This window comes from Martes martes, assembly GCF_963455335.1.
Source record: "Martes martes genome assembly, chromosome: 8".
In the NCBI taxonomy this organism is placed as follows: Eukaryota; Metazoa; Chordata; class Mammalia; order Carnivora; family Mustelidae; genus Martes; species Martes martes.
Genome location: NC_137895.1, coordinates 98,018,329 through 98,041,075, shown reverse-complemented (window position 1 = coordinate 98,041,075; position 22,747 = coordinate 98,018,329). Strand labels below are relative to the sequence as shown.

The 22,747-nt window shown below is 46.9% G+C and overlaps 1 protein-coding gene and 1 pseudogene across 2 annotated transcripts in view; both read left to right on the top strand.

The window, feature by feature from the left end:
• LOC308347139 (serine palmitoyltransferase 1-like) overlaps positions 1-18,434 on the top strand; it is a gene marked incomplete at its 5' end in the record, with an annotated part of 49,168 nt that extends 30,734 nt beyond the window's left edge. Inside the window, 4 exon segments of the mRNA XM_080810278.1 lie at positions 3,080-3,169; positions 16,269-16,422; positions 17,945-17,998; positions 18,247-18,434.
• An 874-nt stretch (positions 18,435-19,308) lies between these two features.
• On the top strand, positions 19,309-22,294 carry LOC308347203 (putative spermatogenesis-associated protein 31C2; annotated as a pseudogene). Its single transcript has one exon. The product of its transcript is annotated as a putative spermatogenesis-associated protein 31C2 (transcript).
• The last annotated feature ends 453 nt before the right edge of the window (positions 22,295-22,747 follow it).

Sequence of the window (22,747 nt, the reverse complement as noted above, 5' to 3'; positions counted from 1 at the left end):
AACTTGCCTGCGGATCACTTTTGGATATGAAGTGAGGGCATTCCTCCTTATTAAATGCACTCCGTGTTGGAAAGGCAGGTCTGACTGTAATCGCCTCATCATCACCGTAATTACTTATGGCAGCTTTGGGGGAAGGTAACACAGGCAGCTTTCTAGAAGAGAAGGGCAGCGTGTACGTCGGGGAGTTGGGGGTGTACTCCCCAGTCTACAGAAGTAATGCCAGAACGCACTAGTGCTTATACCTGTATGGGGGCGCTGTCTTCAGAAGAGAATCAGATGTGGTTTAGAGATTCAGAGATGGTCACAGTGTGATGTAAAAAAGCAAGAGAAGGGAAACCACCTATACCCAGCGCTGGTGCAATAGTTACTATAGGGTGTATCCACAACAGAGTAGTGTATCTCCATCGAAATCATGTTTTCAGTAATTATTAATTAAAATAATTTTTTTAACTCAGGTTCTAACACTATGGCAGTAAAATCCTGATTTGAACAGAGTTTATAAGAAGGACAGTCACTATCAATGGGTCTTGTAACTACCTGATCTGTTAAAAATTTTGTGCACTTTCCCATTTCCCAAGATTCCTACATCGAGTATTTTTTAAGTTGTAATAAAAATACTTCATTTTGGAAAGGTAGGTGGAGGCTCGCCTCTCTTCATGTCCTCCCCCGTGACCCCCAGCAAACCCATGGCGTTCGGGTCTGAGTCACAGAGTAGAGAGCCCAGATACAGACCCTCAACTGTATGGTCAAATAATCTTCGACAAAGCAGGAAGAAATATCCAGTGGAAAAAAGACAGTTTCTTCAATAAATGGTGTTGGGAAAATTGGACAGCTATATATAGAAGAAAGAAACTCGACCATTCTCTTACACCGTACACAAAGATAAACTCGAAATGGATAAAAGACCTCAACGTGAGACAGGAATCCATCAGAATCCTCGAGGAGAACATAGGCAGTCACCTCTTTGATATCAGCCACAGCAACTTCTTTCAAGATATATCTCCAAAGGCAAAGGAAACAAAAGCAAAAATGAACTTTGGGGACTTCATCAAGATCAAAAGCTTCTGCACAGCAAAGGAAACAGTCAGCAAAACAAAGAGGCAACCCACGGAATGGGAGAAGATATTTGCAAATGACAGTACAGACAAAAAGTTGATATCCAGGATCTATAAAGAACTCCTCAAATTCAACACACACAAAACAGACAATCATATTAAAAAATGGGCAGAAGATATGAACAGATGCTTCTCCAATGAAGACATACAAATGGCTATCAGACACATGAAAAAATGTTCATCATCACTAGCCATCAGGGAGATTCAAATCAAAACCACATTGAGATACCACCTTACACCAGTTAGAATGGCCAAAATTAGCAAGACAGGAAACAACGTGTGTTGGAGAGGATGTGGGAAAGGGGAACCATCTTCTACTGTTGGTGGGAATGCAAGTTGGTGCAGCCACTTTGGAGAACAGTGTGGAGACTCCTCAAGAAATTAAAAATAGAGCTTCCCTATGACCCTGCAATTGCACTACTGGGTATTTACCCCAAAGATACAGATGTAGTGAAAAGAAGGGCCATCTGTACCCCAATGTTTATAGCAGCAATGGCCACGGTCACCAAACTGTGGAAAGAGCCAAGATGCCCTTCAGCGGACGAATGGATAAGGAAGATGTGGTCCATATACACTATGGAGTATTATGCCTCCATCAGAAAAGACAAATACCCAACTTTTGTAGCAACATGGACGGGATTGGAAGAGATTATGTTGAGTGAAATAAGTCAAGCAGAGAGCCAGTTATCGTATGGTTTCACTTATTTGTGGAGCATAACAAATAACATGGAGGACATGGAGAAATGGAGAAGAGAAGGGAGTTGAGGGAAATTGGAAGGAGAGGTGGACCATGAGAGACTATGGACTCTGAAAAACAACCTGAGGGTTTTGAAGGGGCGGGGGGGTGGGAGGTTGGGGGAGCCAGGTGGTGGGTATTAAGGAGGGCACATATTGCATGGAGCACTGGGTGTGGTGCAAAAACAATGAATACTGTTACGCTGAAAAGAAAAAAAAAAAAAAAGTGGAGTGAAGGTGGTCAAGCCAACTCAGGGGCATGTATTCCACATGCTCTGAGTGTTACAGCCGTGGGTTCTGGCATGTCCCTCGTTAGAAGCTTAGAGGCAAGAAACCTTTGCACCGGAAGATGGTGAAAGTTCTACCCAAGGATCTCAGTATTTTTTCAAACTTGCACGCCTAAATCATCTACAAATTCTCCAGGGTGGGTGGCTTATTATTAGTGACCTGCCATCAGCGGGATGCAGGAAGGTTCTGTGTTGTCTGAAGTAGCCCTCCGCCACTGCGTCAGACGTGCCTGGATGAGGTCATGGTTCAGTTTTACGTGACCCAGTGGTTAGGAAGGATTTTATCTGCTGTTTGGTAGATGAAGGAGAACAGGGTTTGTCTGTTCAACTTTTTATTATGGAAAATCTCAGGCATATTCAAAGGAAATACAGTAGTGTAAGAAGCCTCGTGCCCTTCTCCCAACCTTTTATCAACATTCTGCCCTTCTTCTGTCATCAGAGCCTCTGTCAAACTCCGCCCCATCTGTGATGATTGCCATCATCAATGTAGCTCTGTTTTAGGCAAACCTGGTAGATGTTGAAGTGAACAAATCCTGGCCATACATGTTGACCAGTGGATAATCCAGGTATCATGGCCCCGTTGTGACCTAAAATGTGCCCATCTCCCTAGAAATTTCCCTTGGGCTATCTCAGTCATTCTGGGTTTGGGGAGTTTTGTTTGTGCTTTGGCATTCTCAGAGCACCTAAATTGCGTGTGTGCGTGCCTTGTGTGCAGTCACCTCATGGATTGAATGAACTGGAAAACATGAGAAAAGACAGCACTGTTGTCTCAAAATAACAGGGTATAAAACCTTGAACTTGAAACTCACCCAGACTGTCTATTGATTTACTTATTGAGATGAATAGATTTTGTCGGGTGGAGTGCTAGGAAGCATCTAACAGATTCTGCATTTGGAGTTACTGAGATTTAAAATGTCTTTTTTTTTTTTTTTCCTTTTAAAGAATCCTCGCAAGGCTCGGGTCACCCGATGTTTCATCATCATGGAAGGGCTACATATGAACACTGGGACTATCTGTCCTCTCCCAGAACTGGTAAGCCACTACGCTCACCAAGCATTGCAGTTTGTTTATGTGCACTTCTCATGTCTAACGCTTGCACTGCTTGCATAACGGGCTCTGACGTATCCAGGAAGCAGATGAGCGTTACGTGCCCACCCTGGTCTTTAAGCAATAATCAAGACTCAGCTTTTTAAAACCTACTGTATTGAGGTGTAATTGACTTACAAGCGTACAGTTTTTTTGTTTAGACTTTTATTTACTTTATTTGAGATCAAAAGAAAGCACAAGCCATGGGGAGGGGCAGAGGGGGAGGGAGAAGCAGGGAGCCCAATGTGGGGCTCAGTCCAAGGACCCCGAGATCATGACCTGAGCTGAAGGCAGATGTTTTACCAACCGAGCCACCCAGGTGCCCCCAAACAGCTCCTTTAACAGGAAAAGCAATATACTGTTTTTAGAAAGCATTACTGCTGAGATTTCTCATTCACTGAGGTGAAGCTCAGTGATAAAATTAGCTGTTTTAGAGAGTACGGTTCTGGCGTTTGGCACAGGCACTGTGTTACATGACCATCAGCTGTCTAGTTTTCTCCCAGTAGGCCCCTGCCACTAAGCGGTCACTCCCCATTTCCCCCTGCCCGTAGCCCCTAGCAACCACCAGTCCGCTTTCTGTCTCTATGGATTCACCCATTCTGGAGATTTCTGATAAACGGGATCATACCATCTATGAACTTTTGTGTCTGGCTTCCTCCAGTTGCCGTGTTTTCGTAGTGCCTCCGGTTTGCAGCGTGCACCAGTCCTTCGTTCCCTCGTAGCGCCGAGTCGCAGTCCATTGTGTGGACATGCTGCATGGCTCCTGTGCTGATGGGGTGGATCGCTGCTGCTCTCTGGCTGCTGGGAGGGCGGCCGTGAGCTCGTGTACAAGCACTTGTTTGAATCCCTGTTTTCAGTCCTTTGTGCGTATTCTTGGCCGTACGGTTACTGGATCAAATGGTGATTCTATGCTTAACTTACTGAGCACCTGCCAGACATTTTTCCCCAGTGGCTGCACCATTTTACACCCCCTGCCCCGCCAGCAGCGGGGCAGGGTGCCAGTTTCCCCACAGCCTCACTGACACTCGGTTGTTGTTTTCGATTTTGCCACACCAGTAGGTGTGAAACATGTGGTTTTGATTTGCATTTCCCGGAAGACTGATGATGAGCCTCTTTTCTTGTTTTTGTTGGCTATTTGTATATCTTTGGGGAAGAGACTTCAGAAGTCTTTTGCCCATTTTCAAATTGGGTTGTTTGTCTTTTTATTGTGAAGTTATAAGAGTTCTTTCTGTGTTCTGGATACTAGACCCTTACCAGATACATGACTTGCAAGTATTTTCCCCACAGTTCTGTAGGTTGTCTTGTCATTTCTTTGATTCGTGTCCTTTGATGTGCTGAAGTCTTTAATTTTGATGAAGGCCAGTTTGTCTAGTTTTTTGTTGCTTGTGCTTCTGGTCTCCTAGCTGAGAAATTTGTTGTCAAATCCAGAGTAATGAAGATACACCCCTATGTTTTCTTCTGAGAGTTTTGTAGTTCTAGCTTTGTTGTAGGGCCCTGATCCATCTTGGTTTTTTGTTTGTTTTTGTTTTTATAGATTTTATTTATTGATTTGAGAGAAAGAGAAAGAGAGCCCAGAGGGAGAGGCAGAAGCGGACTTCCCACAAGCAGGGAGCCCAATGCAGGGCTTGATCCCAGAACCCTGGGATCATGACCTGAGCTAAAGACAGACGTGTAACCGACTGAGCCCCACAGGCGCCCCATCTGATCCATTTGGACTTAATTTTTGTGTGTGTCCAGTTTCGTTCTTCTGCATGTGGTTTCCAGTTGTCCGTGGACCATCTGCTGAAGGAACTGTGGTCTTCCATTGGTGGTCCTGGTCTTTTGCCCGTAGAGAGACGAGCTCTCTAGCTTTCAGGACTCTTCTGTCTGTTCTGTTGTCTGTATGTCTAGCCTTTTGCCAGTATCACAGCATCTCAATTCCTTTGCTTTATAGTAAATTTTGAAATCAAGGCATGTGAGTTCTCCAACTTCGAGATTGTTTTTGGTTATTTGCGGTCCCTGGAGATTCCTTTTGAAGTTTAGGATCAGCTTTTCCATTTCTGTAAAAAAAAAAAAAAAAAAAAAAAGTGCCATTGAAATTTGGATAGGGATTGTATTGAATCAGGATTGTATTAAATCTGTAGATTGCTTTAGGAAGTATTTCTGTCTTAATGATATTAAGTCCTTGAATCCATGAACACAAAAATATTTCCATTTATTTAGATCTTTAGTTTCTTTCAGCAGTGTTTTATTTTTTTCACTATCAGGTCTGACATCTCTTTGGTTCAGTTTATTCCTAAGTATTTTATTCTTTTTGATGCTGTTATAAATTGACTTGTTTTAGGGATTGTTAACTGCTAGTTTGTAGAAATACAACTGATTTTATGGGTTTTTTTATTTTTTAATTCATTGTTATTATTTTTTTAAGACTTTATTTTTAATGTATTCACTATACCCAGCATGGGTCTCAAACTCACAACAGTTGGATTCTGCCAACTGAGCCAGCCAGGCACCCCTGGATTTTGTGATTTGATCTTGTATCATGGAATATTCTGTATGTAAGCTCCTGTAATCTATGAGTAGAGATAGTGTTACCTCTTCCTTTCCATTTTGGATGCCTTTTATTTTATTTTTCTTGCCTGACTGTTCTGGCTGGAACCTCCCACACAGTGTTGACTAGGAGTGGCGAGAGGGGGAAGCTTTTCAGGCTACGTCCACTGACTATGATATTAGCTGCGTGTTTTCCATAAATGCCCTTTCTCGGGTTGAGGAAGTTGCCCCTCGTCCTAATGTGTTGTGTGTTTATACCATGACAGGTTTGGATTCTGTCAGGTACTATTTCTGCATGAGTTGATGAGTCGATCATGTGGTTTTCCTTCATCCTATTAACAGAGTCGAGATTATCCTACGGTGAACTGCCTTTGCATTCAGCCAGTGAAACTGGAATCTGAGTCCATCAGTCGAATGGGGATTCAGAATAAGGGTTTCATATCTTGTTTTTAAAGTTTTTCACTGTTTCTTGAGGAAATCTAAATACATCTTTAAATATCCTGGAAGAGATGTATCCGTTTTCCTTTTCCTGTTTTCACGCCAAAGGCCGATAGAAGCATATCGGGGTGACAGTGGCCAAAAGATAGCAGCATTGCGTGGTTAGCACTGCAGCAGTGGGAGAGCAGTACCAATGGACAGATAATGCAACCAAGCCGTGAAGCGAAATTCAAAGTGTAAGGGACAGGTCAGATACATATTAGCATTGAGTATGTAAAGATGATAGGATACAGATTAGGGTTTGACTTTGGGATTTCTGTTTTGTTTCACTGGTCTGTGTGTTTATGTACCAGTATTGTCATGATACTATTAAAAACTTTCTAAAACATGATTTTTAGAAAATTTCTCACTTATAAAACGTTCCATTTATATTAATGGATGGAAACAGTATTGAAAAGATAGAATTTTCCCCAGATTAGCTTATCCATTGTTAATAAAAATCCACCGAAATTTTAGTGGTTGATAATTACTATACTTTAATTCACCCGTGAAACTGATCACGTTCATAGTATTTCGGGGTAAATCAGGTAAACATTGGAGGGGGAGAAAGCCGGATGCAAGCATGCATGTGTTCAGTTTCCCGCTGTGTTAACAAAAAAGTAACATGAATAATAAGAAAACCTACAGATAAATATACAAATATAAAAATACTTTGATTACTTATTTTCAGTCTACAAACCCATTTCAAATATTGTGGAAATATTAAAAGATGTAATTTTCTCGTTCCGTTCTTGTGCCTTGGAGCCCTTTAAGTTTGTGTTTTTGAGAACGCTGTGCATTGAAAGTGACCTAAGTGTGCTGGGTGTCCTGATGCAAGTGTGGTGTTTTCCATTCAATGCCTGTTACTCAAAGGTTCACTTCAGCCCAGAGGAGCCACTGACATGTTCTGCTGCTTCTGTGCAGGCTCTGCCTGTCCCATCACTGGGCTTACCTGCCCCGCTCTATGCGGCCAACAGTTTACGGGACCGCTGGGGGTCTGTCTTCTGGGATCCTGGCTTCTCAGCTGGACCCACTGGGAGAGCCCTGGAGACCACATGATCTGCCCACAGAGTCCTACCACAGCCCAGGGTAGTAACAGGGAAGATCAAGGACAGTGACAATGCTTAGCACTGCTTCCCCTGGGCTCCCTGCCCCCCTCAGCGGGGGCAGCACCCCACCTCAGCTCCTGGCTACCCACTCCCAGGACACAGTGGTGGCTGCTACAAACTAGGGTTACAAGAGTCTTCTGCCCACATGTAACATACATGTAATCTTAGTGAGGCAGTGATGGACCAGGGGAAAAAACAGTATCTGTTAAGTAGCTCTAATGCAGAGTTCCTGACTGTCCTGCAGCATCCGTGCATATATCTTTGACTTTTCATGGACTTCCACTCTTTCCATGCAAAATTGAGGGGACAGTGACACCCTGGCTAGCCCCCACCATGGAGGAGGGAAGGAGTGCTTGTGATTTGTAGACTGAGAGAAAGCACAGGAATCCCATGGCTGATGATTTGTGGAATGAGGCCAGGTAGGAAGAAAGAAGTAAAAGAAGGAATGAAACCAGAAAGGTGAGGTGTCCTTTTCTTTCAGACAGTAACAGATGTACTAAGGAGTCTGAAAGGTGGCCAGGAGCTGGGGTCCAGGGCTCAGCGGACACCACGGACCCCTGAGCCTCACCAGAATGCACAAATCTCAGTTCCACATCTGTAATAGACACCTGCTCTGGATAAGTAGTTTCCTTCCCTGCAAACAGTGCCTTTGTTAAATCTACTATCCTTGGACTTATGGAATGCTTTACTCATTGGCATGGTGTCTCACACTGTGTTGCGCCTGGTCAAGGAATGTGTTTCATAGCAGATGAAGGGCAGCAGTGAACCCATGATGGTAGAATTCATGGTCGTACCATGCTTTCCACCATCCGAAGCAACTGGCTTGCTAGAACAACAGAATGGCCTTTTGAAGACTCAGTTACAGAGCTGGCTGGATGGCAATCACTTGCAGGAAAAATTTGTCCTGGGGCAACATTCTTTAGGAGGCTGGGTATGCTCTGAATCAATGCGTCCGCATGTGATGCTCTTTCTCCCATAGTCAGGATTCACGGATCCAGGAAGCTAGGGCTAGAAATGGAGGGACACCTGTATTACCCTAGTGACGTCACTAGGAAATCTTTGCTCCTTGATTCTGTGACCTCAAGCCCTGCGGATCTAGAGACCCTCATTCAAAGGGAAGAATGCTACCACCAGGAGACATACTGTGGTTCCATTAAAGTGGAACTTAAGACGGCTACTCAGCCACCTTGGGCTCCTCATGCCTTTGAATAAACACATAAAGATGAGACGTAAGGTGTTTAATGATCCTGACTATGCAGAAAAATGAGACTGTTAATCCACCGTGGAGGAAATGCAGGGCATGTCTGCAGTATGAGACATTCCTTAGAATCACCAAGCCCTGGGACGAAAGTCAATGAAAAATGACAACTGCCCAGTCCAGGCAGGACTACTGGTAGTCCAGAAAACTCAGGAATGAAGGGGTGGGTCACTCCACCAGAAAAAGAATCATGACCAGCTGAGGTGCTTGTTCACAGCAAATGTAATGTAGAATGAGCAGCCAAAGTAGCAGGTAGAAAACCAGCTATGACTATGTGACCAGTTAGAGAAATAAGGACTCTAATTCTTTTTTTCATAAGATTTTGTTCGTTCGTTTCTTTGTTCAGAGTGCAGGTGGGGGGTGGGACAGAGGCAGAGGGAGAGAGAGAATCTCCAGCAGATTCCATGTTGAACACAGAGCCCCATGTGGGGCTCAATCCCATGACCCTGACATCATGACCTGGGCCAAAACCAAGAGTCGGATGCTTGACCAACTCAGCCACCTGGGCATTCCAGGACTCTAATTCTTTTTTTTTTTTTTTTAAAGATTTTATTTATTTGGCAGAGATCACAAGTAGGCAGAGAGGCAGGCAGAGAGAGAGAGGAAGGGAAGCAGGCTCCCTGCTGAGCAGAGAGCCAGACGCGCGGCTCGATCCCAGGACCCTGAGATCAGTACCTGAACCGAAGGCAGAGGCTTTAACCAACTGAGCCACCCAGGCGCCCAAGGACTCTAATTCTTATGAGTATTTCTTCCTTATTTTGTTATGAGTATTTTTGTGTTGGTCCATCTGTTCTCTTCCTTCTCTTGGTCTCTTATCAGAGAACATATGACATATGGAGTTTACACCATAGTATTGAAGTTACAGGTTATCAGGGAGAAGAAGGAACATCTCCAAGGACTTTGTATCCTCTGCTAGGGAATGTATTAGTGCATTCTAAGTTGTATGTAAGATAGTTGCATCATGATAGACAGAAGTATAACCTTGTTATTCTGTTTTTTGGAGATTAAGCATGACTTGAAGAGACGTGTACAGGTCCAAAATTGAGAAGGGTTAATTGTGATGGTTAATTATATGTGACAGACTGTGTAGGCCAGAGGACCCAGACAGTTGATCAAATACATGTTTGGATGTAACTGCAAAGGTATTTTTTTATATGTGATTTTCACTTAAATTTTGAAAAAAGCAGATTATGCTCCATAAACGTGGGTGGGTCTCATCTAATCTGTTGAAGGCCTTAAAAGAAAAGATTGAGGTCCCCCAAGTGTGAGGGAGTTCTGCCTCCAGGCAGGATTCAGACTCGAATTGCCACATCAGCTTAGTCTGCCACCAATCTGCAGAATTCAAACATGCCAGCCTTCACAGTCAGCAAATTTCTTTAAAATAAATCTCTCTCTTTCTGTGTCTGTCTCTGTCTCTATCTCTCTTTTTCTCTCTCAGTAAACACACACAAACACACATTCTAGAACGCTACTACAGAAAGTACTTCACATTTGTAATTAAGAAAATGATGAATAAAGAATGGAAGATGGGTACCATATTTACTCAGAAATTATTGGCATGTGCCTTGGTTATTAATTATAAAAATTCTAACAGAAGTCTCTAGTAAATTCTTAACAAGCATCTTCAAAGAAAGTATAGAAAAGGACTAGGCTATATACCAAATCCCAGAAAAAAAAAAAATGAAAATCCAGTAGCTGCATGAAGTAGTAGGCAAAGTGATCGTAAGAATAAAATTAATCAAATAAGAAACACACAACTGCAGCTAAGAAGGGACATATAACCAGACATCAACAAAACTTGAGCATGGGATTTGCTTCTCCTGGAGGCAATGGAGCCAGGATGCTGGGTTTCTCCAAACTCTGAGCAAGCCAGTCTGGGTCTGATCCTCCAGCAGAGAGCTACCCGCTGAAGAGCTCAGCCGTGGTTTTCTTTCCTTCGGGGAATTGCTGATAGACCATCTGTCACACACTAAGCATAAGCCTGAGCATAAAGAAGAGCAGTGTCAGCCACAATTACACAATTATGATTCTTAAGAATGACTCTCACCCCCAAGCTAGCGCTATATCCTCTCACAGAGAAGAGCCTGGTTAGGAAGCTCGGAAGCCAGGTGACTCACGTTGGAATTCACACCGGGTCCAGGGCGCATGACTCTGGGGTCAGCTGTTCCCGGGCCGGATTGGGAGATCTGACTAGCTCCCTGATTAGCTTAAGAAGTGGGTCAGATTGAGCAGGGTGGAGATGCATAACAAAGAAATAAACGTGGACACTCGTGGCTGGCTGATACTCAACCTGGATGGCTCAGTGGGTTAAGGGCCTGACTCCTGATTTCAGCTCAGGGCAGGATCTCAGGGTTAGCTGGGCTAACCAGCACTTAGCAGGGAGTTGGCTGCAGATTCTCTCTCTCTCTCTCTCTGTTCCTCCCCTGTTGTGGTTTTAACACTCTCTCCCAAATAAATATATAAATCTTTTTTTTAAAAAAGAATGATAAGAAAGGCTGCAGAGTTAAACAAAGTGAACGGCCAGTGAGTCATCATGACATCTCAGATTTCAAAATGATAATGAAGAAAGTGGAGAACAACCCATCCTCCAAAACAAGCCAAACTCGGGGGGGGGGGGGTGGAATCTGTCGCCTTTAAAAAATGTTCCCTTGGAAAGTATTTCCAAGGACATCTTCTCTTGCCCACTCATTGGGTTTCTTCTGAATATTTATGGCACAGGTATGGAATGAATGCTGTTACATAGAGCATGAACATGATAACAGGCAGGAGCAATGAACCTGGCATCAGAGAATACGTTGGTAAGGCAATGTCCGGTGCTCCAGGATTTCTGGGCAACAGGGCTGGATGTCAATTTGGCTGTGACCGTGATGGTGTCTGTGGGGTGCTGTCTACTTACGGACATGGTTCAGGGGCCAAGCCATGGAGTACAGCTTATCTTCCCAGGTCTGTTTAGAGAGAGGGCGAGAGCTCAGAATTGTTAAGTAAATTGTACATTTTTATTAAAGCAGTAATCTTAGAAGAGTTTAAATACTGTTTTCCATTTCGGATGTTATGTACCACCTGAAGGGACAGTCAGCACTTAGCATCGTGGGAAACCTCGGGGTGACCCATGGGTTTTGCTGTTGAGTAAAGCTGCAAGAACCTCTAGGAGCTTCAGAGAAGCACACATTTGTTCAAAATAATTTTTTAAGTGAAACTGTATTAGGAACCAGTTTCAGTCCCTTTCTGGCTCACATTGGCCATTTTTAAAAAGGGGTAGAGGCAATGTAGCCACAGCACGGATTTATGCCCTGGGAAAACTCACATTCTGCATTCTGTGTTCTCCAGAGAAGGACGAGCACCACTGTGATCCACAAAGCGTGACCACACAGCATTCCCATACTTTCATGTAACGAACAGCGCAGGTGGAAACACACGTGGCCAGCCAGTCGGGCGAGTGACTGTAGCTGGGGTCACTGGGACCAGGGAGTTAGTCAAGTCTGCCCATGGAAGTGCATTTTAAAGGAAACTTGCTGTAATGGGGTGTAAACATCGGCAGAGAGAGGAGCCCTGACAACTTCCTACTCCTGCCCCCTATAAATACCAGTGACTGTCTCACTGTCAAGGAAGAGCCATGCATCATTTGTTTTCTCGTAAATGGCAGAATCAGAATCTACAACTGCCTTGGTAATAGAACAGGTCTTATCAATTTGACATTCAGCATGATCCAGTATCCTAGTAAAGCCTGCTTCAGGTTCACTTGAACTTGCTTGGACTTCTGAGGATCCAAGAAGCTAATTAGTACCATTTCATAAAAATTTCCTAATGGGGGGGTCAGGGCTCGGATGGTTAAGTGTCTGCCTCTATCTGATCTTTAGATCCTGGGACCCAGCCTTGTGTTGGGATCCCAGCTCAGTGGGAAGTCTGTTTCTCCCTCCCCCTCTGTCTGTCTCTATCTCTCTCTCTGTCTCTCTCTCAATTGAATAAATAAAATCTTAAAAAAAAAAAAAATCTCCCAATATCATATCTAGAGAGGGACTGTCACTTCCTTGTCAATTAAAGATGACAATAAAACATATTGTTGAAACATTTGTGCATATCCCGCTTTGATCCTGGGATAATTTGGTAGGTTGTCTTCATCATGTTGATGGTTTCCTTTTCTGTGCACCATACTTTTCAGTGCTCTGAGAACATGCACGTAAGCCCATTTTTAAAATTCAGTAGCTCTTCCTGGAATATTCTGGAGTGGATGACCACCACTCACACCTCACCAGTCCATATGAGAGCACCTGTGATCCTGCTCCTTCCCCAGCATCATTTTTTAGCTTAGCCAATCTGATGATTGAAATGCATTATCATATCCTCCAATGTGTTCAGTTCGCTCTGTCGATGGAAGACTCAGGTAGGACGCAAAGTGGTTGCAACTTAAATAATCCTAGCAAGCTAAAAGGCTAGAGATCATATGCAGCAGAAGTATCCTCTGTGTAGTAAAAGGGACCACAAAAATCCTTCAGGTCTCACTGAACTGGCTTTATTTACAAAAATATTTATATTGGAACCTAAACTCCTTCTCTAGATACTAACATAAATATTAAGAAGGTTTCACCATAAGCCTGGGAGAAATACAGAACCATTTGGAAGTTCTTATCTATTTCAGGGAATGTTCTATAATCTGGGGCTTGTGTCTCTCCTGTCCACAGTTTGGGCAGGTCCTCAACTGACCTTCCCGGATTTGAATAGATGACACAGAGGCACAAATGTGCTCACTGCTACAACCTGGGCTATTGAGTGAGCACTCCCAGGTAAAACATTTCTCAAACCTTGGCATTCATCACAGAAAAGGCAGGGTGGTACACCCTGTGTTCTGTCATTGGAGATTTTATAATGTATCAGATGAAGCACAAGGAAGAGGAAAACAGGAGTGGAATCCATCTCTGTGAGCATCAGTGTCATTACAAGGCATGTAATAGTGCAGGTGTCTGCCCAGCACAAATACATGGAAACATTGTGCTTTTCTTACAAAAAGATACATATTACACATAAATATGTAGATCATTGTTTATAACTAAACAAGCAAAATGCTCCAAACCTGAAAGCTCCATCTAAATTTCTTCAAAAGGTGCTATGTATCTCAAATGTTTACTTTTCCCCATGTTTTATTTATGAAAAACTCCTTTTTCTCCATCACTAGGCATGCTCAGGGCTTGATAGCCTGAAAGTCCCTGGCCTAAATTCAGATATTTTCACCACCTCTTCTTTGCTTTAATTAAAATCCATCCACAAGTGTGAGGCCTGGTCTGATCTGTTTTCTGTCGAGTCACCATCACCTTGCTCCATGAGCCTGGGTGGTGGGTCAGGGCCAGCCAGACCCAGGTCCTGCTGCCTGGCACAGTCAGAATGCAGCCCGCTAACAGCCACAGCTCAATACCTTCATTTACTGCTGAAAATCTCCAGCCAGGAGGAAGCAAGTGCCGTCCACTAAGAATCACAGGTCTGCATTTTGTTCTTTTAGGTTTGGGAACCATCAGAAAGTGATCTTAGTTGGACTCACCTTGTCATAAACAGGGCAGTGGGGAAGTTTCAAAACTGAAAGTCACACTGGGATCTTTAAGGTCTTGGCAACAAAGACCCCTGCAGGGCACAAAGCGTCTTACAATCGGTTTTTCTCCTCCCTCCCTGTTGGCCATTTTATTTTTGCTATGTCTAATTTTATTTCCAAAGGGGTTCTTTACATTATCGTGTATCTTTTGTTTAAAAGCTACAAACTGGGGCGCCTGGGTGGCTCAGTGGGTTAAGCCTCTGCCTTTGGCTCAGGTCATGATCTCAGGGTCCTGGGATCGAGTCCCACATCGGGCTCTCTGCTCAGCAGGGAGCCTGTTCCTCCCCTCTCTCTGCCTGCCTCTCTGCCTACTTGTGATCTCTATCAAATAAATAAATAAAATCTTTAAAAAAAAAAAGCTACAAACTGACATTTTTTAATTATATAGAGGATGTAAGGAATAAGGAAAAGAAACCTGTACACATCCTAACCTTTCTAAGAAATGCGGTATCATCCACATCTTTGGAGTCATCTGTACATCCCTCCCTCTGTCCCATCAGTCCTGTTCACTATTCTCTGTGTTTTCTTTATATTTTTACCAAAGTAAATGCATCACTAAATTGTGTTTGATTTTATATAGTTTTGAAACTAGAACAAATGCAACCATCCTGCACACTTTTTCTGCAAGTTGCTTTTATCTCTTCCTTGGAAGCATGTCTACGTAACTTACAATGTTTCGCTGTAGTTCATTGTAACTTGAGCACAATACTGCAGAGCACATACCTTCCACTAGACGGGACTGAGTTGGTCCCCATTTATTATTACTACAAAATGGTGGGTTTTCTCTAGCTCTAGCAGCAGAGTCACTCTTTCAAAAGGCCTGCTCTCTTGAGCCTGTACCAGGTCATAGTGAAGCATTTGCCAAAGCGATGGCTCTAACTCACAGCCCCACCACAGTCAGAGCCCATGGGCACAGGCATGACATCATCACACAGGCATCTTTCCATGATATCAGCAAAACACTCCATACCCAAGACATTCTCAATTGAAGCTACTTTCTTGACTCCGATGTGAATGTTGAGAAACGGGCTCTCGGGTAGCAGTTCCCTGCAAGCCTGGGAGAAATGTGGACTCATTTGGAAGTTCTTATCTACTTAAAGGAGTGTTCTCAGAAAGAAAGGAGAAATGGGGAGGAAGACAGAATATTTGTAGAAATAATGGCTGAAATCTTATCAAATTTGATGGAAACCCTTAATTATAGAGTCATTATTTACCTGCAGTAAAATAAAAACAAGCAGATCTGCTATTAGATACAACACAGTCACACCATGGAAAAACAAAGGAGAAATTTTGAAATTGCAAGGCAAAAACGTCCCTTCATATACAGAGGCCCACATTAGATTAACCACTGACTTCCAATCGGGACAAGTCGGGGAAAGGCCCTGAAATGACACTAGTCAAAAAGCTGAAAGAGAAAGACTTGCCCAGGTGCCTGGGTGGCTCATTCTGTTGGGCATCTGACTCTTCATTTCAGCTCAGGTCATGATCTCAGGGTCCTGGGATCAAGCCCCATGTCAGGCACCCTGCTCAGTGGGGGGTCTCCTTCCCTATCTCTCTGCTCCTCTCCTTGCTCGTGCACATACACATACTCTCTCAAACCTTCAAAAAAAAATTGTCAACCCAGAATTCCATACCTAGCAAATCTTTCAAAAATGAAGGCAAAATAAAGATATTCCCAGATACACAAACTTACAAGAATTACTAAAGGAAATCTTTGAACCGAAAAAAAAACAAAAGCAAAACACAATGAAAACTTGATTCCAAGACTTGAAAATGCTGGATTTGTTGAGGAATGTGCACGAGCATGTGCATGTGTGCCTATACAGAATGTCGTGAAAGTATTTCTGCAGTTTACTCTCTCCTGATCTCAGAAGGAAAAACACTACAAAGGACTGAGAAACATACCTGGGAGGTTTCACTATTTCACTTTGTTTTGTACTTCCTTAGCTTTGTAAATTTTGAATAATCATTAATTTTCTAAGTCTCTCTAGCTGAAGTTCGTGAAGATTAATTGAAATAAAACATCTTAAGATGTTTTCAAAATGCACATGGCTAAAGAAGCACAAAAAAAAATTTGAGTTTCTTTTATACTAGGGTGAAGCAAGGCAAGAACGTACTATATGGGGAGACTGGAGCTGCAGACAGAGGACAGAAGTTCCTGGGAATTAACCAAAATTCCAAGGACAACTCCAGATTTTTAAAAGCTGTGACGCTGATGGAGCGCAACTGGAGATCTCAAGGGGAACAGGTATTCTCTGAGCTCCACGCAGAATGAAAGGCAAATTGACAAAGCTCTGTCTGTAGCACGGTGAGCAGGTAGGAGTGTCAGGCCTCGGAGGGTGGAGGGATGACAGAGCTACAGGGCTGGTGGTGGAAAGGGGATGTGGTCCAGCTACTTGTGTCCCTTACCTGCCCTCAAGGGCCCTTTGTGACTAGACCACAGCTCTGTGATGTGGGCATGGGGCTTGTGTCTGCGGGGACACACCCAGAGCTCAGTTGCCTGAGGGCAGCAGTGCGATCGGTCACTAACTCTCAGGGCTCAGTTACCTGAGGGCAGCAGTGCGATCGGACACTAATGCTTTACAGAGGAAAGAGATGGAGAATTATCTCTTTCCTCAGAAATTCTTTACTGATGGTTGGCTGAGTTCCAGTCCCACTTCCTGGGCAGTTAATGCCATCCTTGCCTTCATATGTGGACTGGGGCACTTCTTCCTATTACTTTCGCATTGGCAGCCTGATCCGTCCTCACCACCACGCAAGAAATACAGAAAGAGCAGGAAGGTAAGGGACCCTTGGCCCAGACCCAGCAGAGTGTGATTCTATCTTCTTTTCTATTATTCTTTCCACTTTTCTGAGTCAATGGAGAGACTCCTGAGATGGGAAAGAATAGAACATGTATTCTCAGGAGAGAGTAGGCCACCATCTATCCAGGACAAGCCAGACCGGGCAGGGGTTAGAGGGACATGAGGATTTCTCCCTGAAGATCTTGGGCCGGAGCCCAGGTGTGGTGGAGGGGTCCAGGACAGCATCCCAAATGCAGTGACCGGTGGCCGAGGACCGGAGGCTAAGAGCTACCCCTCTAGCGGAGGTCAGGCCCCTGAGCACTGGGTCTCCTGCTATTGGGGCAGGGGTCCCAGCCTCCCCATGTTCTCTTATATCAGTACGAAGGGGAGACACGGAGAAGGAGCAAGAAAAGGAAGAAAAACCAGACTCTGGTAGGTGAGCATCTGCTACTCACCCCAGTGTGCCCCAGTTACACTGAACCCCTGCTCTTAGGGCTCACCCCACTGTTTCCAGGACACCAGGAACTGAGCCCCTCCCTCAGGAAGCAGAGCACTGGGTGGGAGGTGGGGGGCTCCTGGGAGGAAGAGGGGAACCTGGAGGCTTCCCAGATTCTGGGCCAGAACAAAGCCCTGAGGAGCTGGAAATGGGTGATGCCCAGCAGGGGCCCCAGGGCCTGGACTGGGGGCAGGACCTCCCGCTCCCACTGTGGACAAGCTGTTCAACTCTGCTCAGATTCCTCTGTGAGGCCACATGGTCCTTCCTCGCCCAACAACGTCATGAACGAGGAAGCACTTTGGAAAAGACAAAGCGATCCCCATCATGAATCCTGTAATCACCATGCGGGCATGTGGCCTTGGGCAATGCTGTTTGGGGCTCCCGAGTCCAATCCTCTAAAGGTCTCCCCTAAAGGCACATTGTACCCAGCCTCCCATAAGACCCCTGGGCCCTGCCTTCCACTGTGACCCAGTTTCCTGTTTCGTTTTCAGAGAGTTCCTGCAAGATTTGGAAGAGGTTCAGGACCTGTTCTCCCTTCTGCAGAGGTAAAGAATCTGCCCCCTTCTCCCCTGGGTGGACCTCCCCGAGTCTATGGTGTGACACCTGGGCTGCAGGGAATGGCCTCTGGGGCTGTTCGGGGGGCTGGGAGGAGCTGTGGCGACAGACTGTGACCAAAGCCAGGGGGGAGGGACAGCAGGAGCATTGTGACATGGGTGTGGGATGTGGAGGGCCATGGGGACCCTTCCCAGCCCCAGCTGCTACAGCAGCAGCTCACGCCTCCTGTCTCCTGCAGCGACCTGGTGAGGCTCTTTGACCAGTTCTTACGGCAAGCAACCCCTGGACAGGTGCACTGAGGACTGCCAGTAGAAGCCCATCAGTCATGCAGGGATCCTGTGGAAGATGCTGCTCCCACCGTGGCCCCATCACCTGCCCGTGCTCCACTGACAGGGCCCCTTCGGCCTCCTGCCTCCACCCTGCCAGCAGGACCAATGACCTCCTCAATTTCTGTTGGTTCACACTCCTCCCTGTGTACTTCCTGGCTGGCAGAGCCTTTCCTCCCCCTGGATAGCTTTTCACACCAGCCACTTGCTCTTCCCCCTTCCCCACCAGGTCTCCATCCTTCGGAGGCCTCCCCTCGGCCTCTGACAGCCTCCTTGGCTCCAGAGCGGCCGGACTCTCCTTTGACTCTCCCTCAGTGTGACTCAAGGGCACCCTCGCTGTGCCATATCCCACAGAACTCAGCTCCACACACGCCTTGGTCAGCTGACAGGACAGCTTCTCCTGTCCCAGCCATCTCGGGCCTGGGCCGCTCATGCTGCCCCATTTCAGCTCTGTCCTGGTGGCAGGTAGCTGCCAAAGCCTATAACCTGTCCACCTCAACACACTTGGAGTCCCATCAAGCGCCTCTGTCCCATGGCCCACCAGAGGCCTTGTTCTGGGGAGATCCCACACACACAGGGAGAGACTAGATCCCCCCACCACCACCCCCCTGTCAACACAGACGTCCAGAAGCCTCTGGAGATACTCATCGCCAAGAGACTAGAACTGAAGTTTTGGAAGGAGAAGGAAAAGAAGGAAAGGTCAAACTACCAGCTGACCTCTTTCGGGAGAATGTTCAAGTCCCCAGGTGATGGGCAGGACACCATGGGCTGCCCGTCCTTCTGGAACATGAGGGGCAAAGCAAAACACCTGCTTGGTCCTGAGAATCCCCTACATCCCAAGATTCCAGGGGACAATTTGGAGCAGAAATGCAGCCAGCTCATCTGGGGTTTCCCCTTTCTGCACAGTGAGTCCGTGGTGGCCACTGTCAGGGTGACCGATAACCTCACTGGAGTTCCCGCCCATCACATTCAATGAGCTCTCTCATGCTTTGCCAGTCCGGATTCAGGCCATTGTGTTTCCCCGCCTCTCACTGACCCAGGACTTACATGACACTTTGGCCCTGCCCCAACCCTTGACTCTGAGCTTGTCCCCATCCCAGTCTTTGCTTCTGGACCAGGCCCAGGTCCGGCCTCTAGCTCAGTCCCATCCCAGGCCCACCTTGCACCCTCTGTCCCAGTGGGACCACCTTTTCTGCCACTGGAGATGAGAACCTGTGAGGTGTCTTGCCCTGTAGCCCAGAAGACATAGTCTTACATGTCAACTGCCATTCAAAACCTGGAATGTCACTTTCTGAAGAAGCAACTAGAAAGCAGCAAGGTACCCGCTGTGGTGACAAAATCTCAGGAAGTCTTTAGCCCAGGTCCTCCCGACCTTCCCCAGAGTAGCCACTCCTCCGAAGGCCAAGGGTCCGTCTCTGTCCTTCTGGGGACTTGATGGACTCTGCACTCTGGGAGCAACTGGAGTGGCACCTTTGGAAGAGGTTCATGAAGCAAGAAAGGGGCCCGCCCCGCAGGATCCAGCTATCCCTGAAGATACAGCCTCACCACGAGTTCCAGAAGGTGTCTCAGGCACACGGCTGGCACAGTCCCACGTCTGCGTCTGAGTCTACGGATGGAAGCTGCCAGGCTGCACAGAAGACTGGATCCAAGTAGCCAGGAAGGACCGTCCCAGGGAAAAGCCTGGGCAAGGATTCAAGGTCCAGTGCAGGGAGGATCCGGAAACATCTACACAGGGGTGCAACGATCTCTCCAGGGAGTGCTCCAGGAATAAATCCTGAGGAGTCAGACACAGATCTGAAGCCCTCCACAAGCAGGGCAGACGAGAAGCGCCCAGAGAAGGATCTGAGAGCCCATTTCAGGAAGTTGGGGCAGTTCAAAGAGGTTTGGATCCCTTTGGATGTTCATACTTCCAGGCTCACTGCCCACCACTCCTTGGACCTTCCTGGAAAGCCAAGCCGTCACGGGAAACCTGGAAAGCCAGCACTTTCCAAGGGTTGGGAACCCTGCATGACCACCTCCCACGATTTTTCCATTCTCAGTCCATACACTCAGTGGATGCTAGAAGCACATATCATAAGGCTTGGGGTGAAGCACTGGTGGGGCCTCCACTTCAGGGTTCTCAAGCCTATAAACCTCTTCAAGTTGAAGAAGGGCTTCTTCCTCTCCCGGTCCTCCCCTCCCGGCTCAGCCACCTGCGTATCCAAGGCCAGCTTGGGCCTAAGTTCGTGGGAAATCCTCCTCAGTCCTTTCAAGGAGAGGTGATGAAGAGTCTTATCCCACCTGAGGAGTGGGGGGGGGGGGTTCCCCTCGGTGCTCCCCAGCCTACATGTGAGGAAATCCATCAGGCTGTGGAAGGGACCTCACCTGGTGGTGGCCCTCAGACTGGACAGGAATTCAGGCTACCTTCTCGGACCTTCACATACAGCTTTGTGGGGAGAATCTGGCACAGTGAGACTGCCTTGAGGACTCTTATGAACAGCACCTTGGCATCAAGTCCAAGTCCAGGAACGGCTATGAAGGTGCCAAGGAGGGTGAATAGGGGTTGGGTCTCACAGGATGAGACAATGCTAGAGCTCAACTTAGCGTCCCACGATTTGAGTGCCAAAGAGCCCGGGGAGGCTGGGAAGGTTGAGGAGGCCCCCGCCTGGGGAGTCATCTTAGAACCCCATGTGCTGGCCAACAACCAAGGCCTCCATGGCGAGCTGAGAATATCAGGGTCTTCAGGGAAAAGTGACAGCCCCTGCAACCTACAAAGTTGGTTGCCCGAGACCCAGAAGAGTTACGCCTAGAGGCACAGCATGGGATCGGAGCCCCCGAGGTTGATGGGGTCCTCCTTCAGTACTGTGCCACTGAGAGTCTCCAAGACTGTCAGTCCGTGTTCCTCACTGCCGACGTCTTGGCTTCTCAGGGATCTCTGTCTGGCTTCCAGAGCGGGTCCATTGAAGACACATCGACTTCCCAGGTGCTGCATGGCTAAAGATCCAATGGCCAGAGACCCCACAGGCAGCCAGGACCCCTGGGACTGTGGCACCAATGTAAGAGCCTGAGCAGGTCATGTGTTCCCCTCCCCCCCCCCCCAGGAGAGAGAGCTCCAGGAGGTCCCCCTGGAGAGAGCCTGCCAAAGAGTTGTCATAATTGAAGGTCCTCCAGATCAGTGAGGTGAGACGTCCCATCCAGAGCAAGGAGTCAGCAGAGGCCTCGGGAAGCAAGGTCTGTGAGATGTTGCTGAAGAAGACGGCCTCTCTGGAAAACTACTTCAGGAGAAGGATGAAACACTTGCTACAGTGGTTCTTTCCCAGTAGAGGCAAAAGACTGGAAGATTCCCTTCAAAAGGGCAAGCCTTCATCATCCCAGGGCCGGGAACAAGTCATGGGCAGGTCAGCCATGGACAGCGCTTCTGCCAAGGCTCAGGTGGTCGTGACCACTGGAGTGGATCCTAGAGGAGAAAATGATGCCTTCACCAGGGGCTAAGGGCCCCAGTGTTCAGCTGGTACAAAAACGATCTCCAGGCTTTGGCAGACCCCAGTGACTGCTACCACAGTGTCCTCTCCTAGCAAGAGAAGAGGAGAGTGATGAGGGAGACAGTCGACACGGCACCCCCAGGAGCCGCAGCTATGGCAACAAGACCAAGTGGATCTGGTTGCCCTTCATCACCAGTGTGCCGGGGTGCCCAGGCAGACCCTGCCAGTATGGGTCCCTGGTGCTGGGCCCTTCAGGCCGCACCCAGCAGCCCCACTGCCCCAGGCACTGCCTCCTTCAAAGATACATCTCACCTGGCCAGCCACTGTGTGCTTCTCACACCTTTCCTGGGAGGACAACTTTCCTCCAAGGAAAACTGCAAACGATGCAGAGAAAAACTTTTTTTTCTCACATTGGTACATGCTCTGTGAGCTAATGGCTTCTCTGTGCCACAATTATTTTGCTTCCTCAAAACATATGGTTTTTGTGTTTTTCTCATGAGTCTTACTGGCCTCTTTGTGTGCCCTGCTGCAGTGGGGGGGAAGGATCAGGGTCTGCTCTCCCCAAGGGCCTGTTTTGGCTTCTAGAACAAATGGGGCCTTGGAGGATGGGTGACCTAGGGGTCCACCCCCACCCCCTTCCTCGCTCTCCTTTGCTTTCCACGACAAGGTGAACAAGACCCAGAACAGAACCTTGCTCTGCCCATCCTCTCCTGCTTTCCCTCCACCTGGAACTTGTGTGGCTGTAGGGAGGGTCTGCCAAGCAGAAATCCTGCTCAGTCTCCAGGAACATGGAGACCTAGGTCAGAGCAGGGCCCGCAGTTGGGAGGCACAAGGCTGGCCCTGAGGGAGAGGTGAGAAATCCTGCCCCCCCCCAGTCTCCTTCGGGGAGTAAAGGACGGCTACCCCAGGAGCCTTCTCTCCCCAGGGAGTCCCATCTTAGCTCCATGCATCC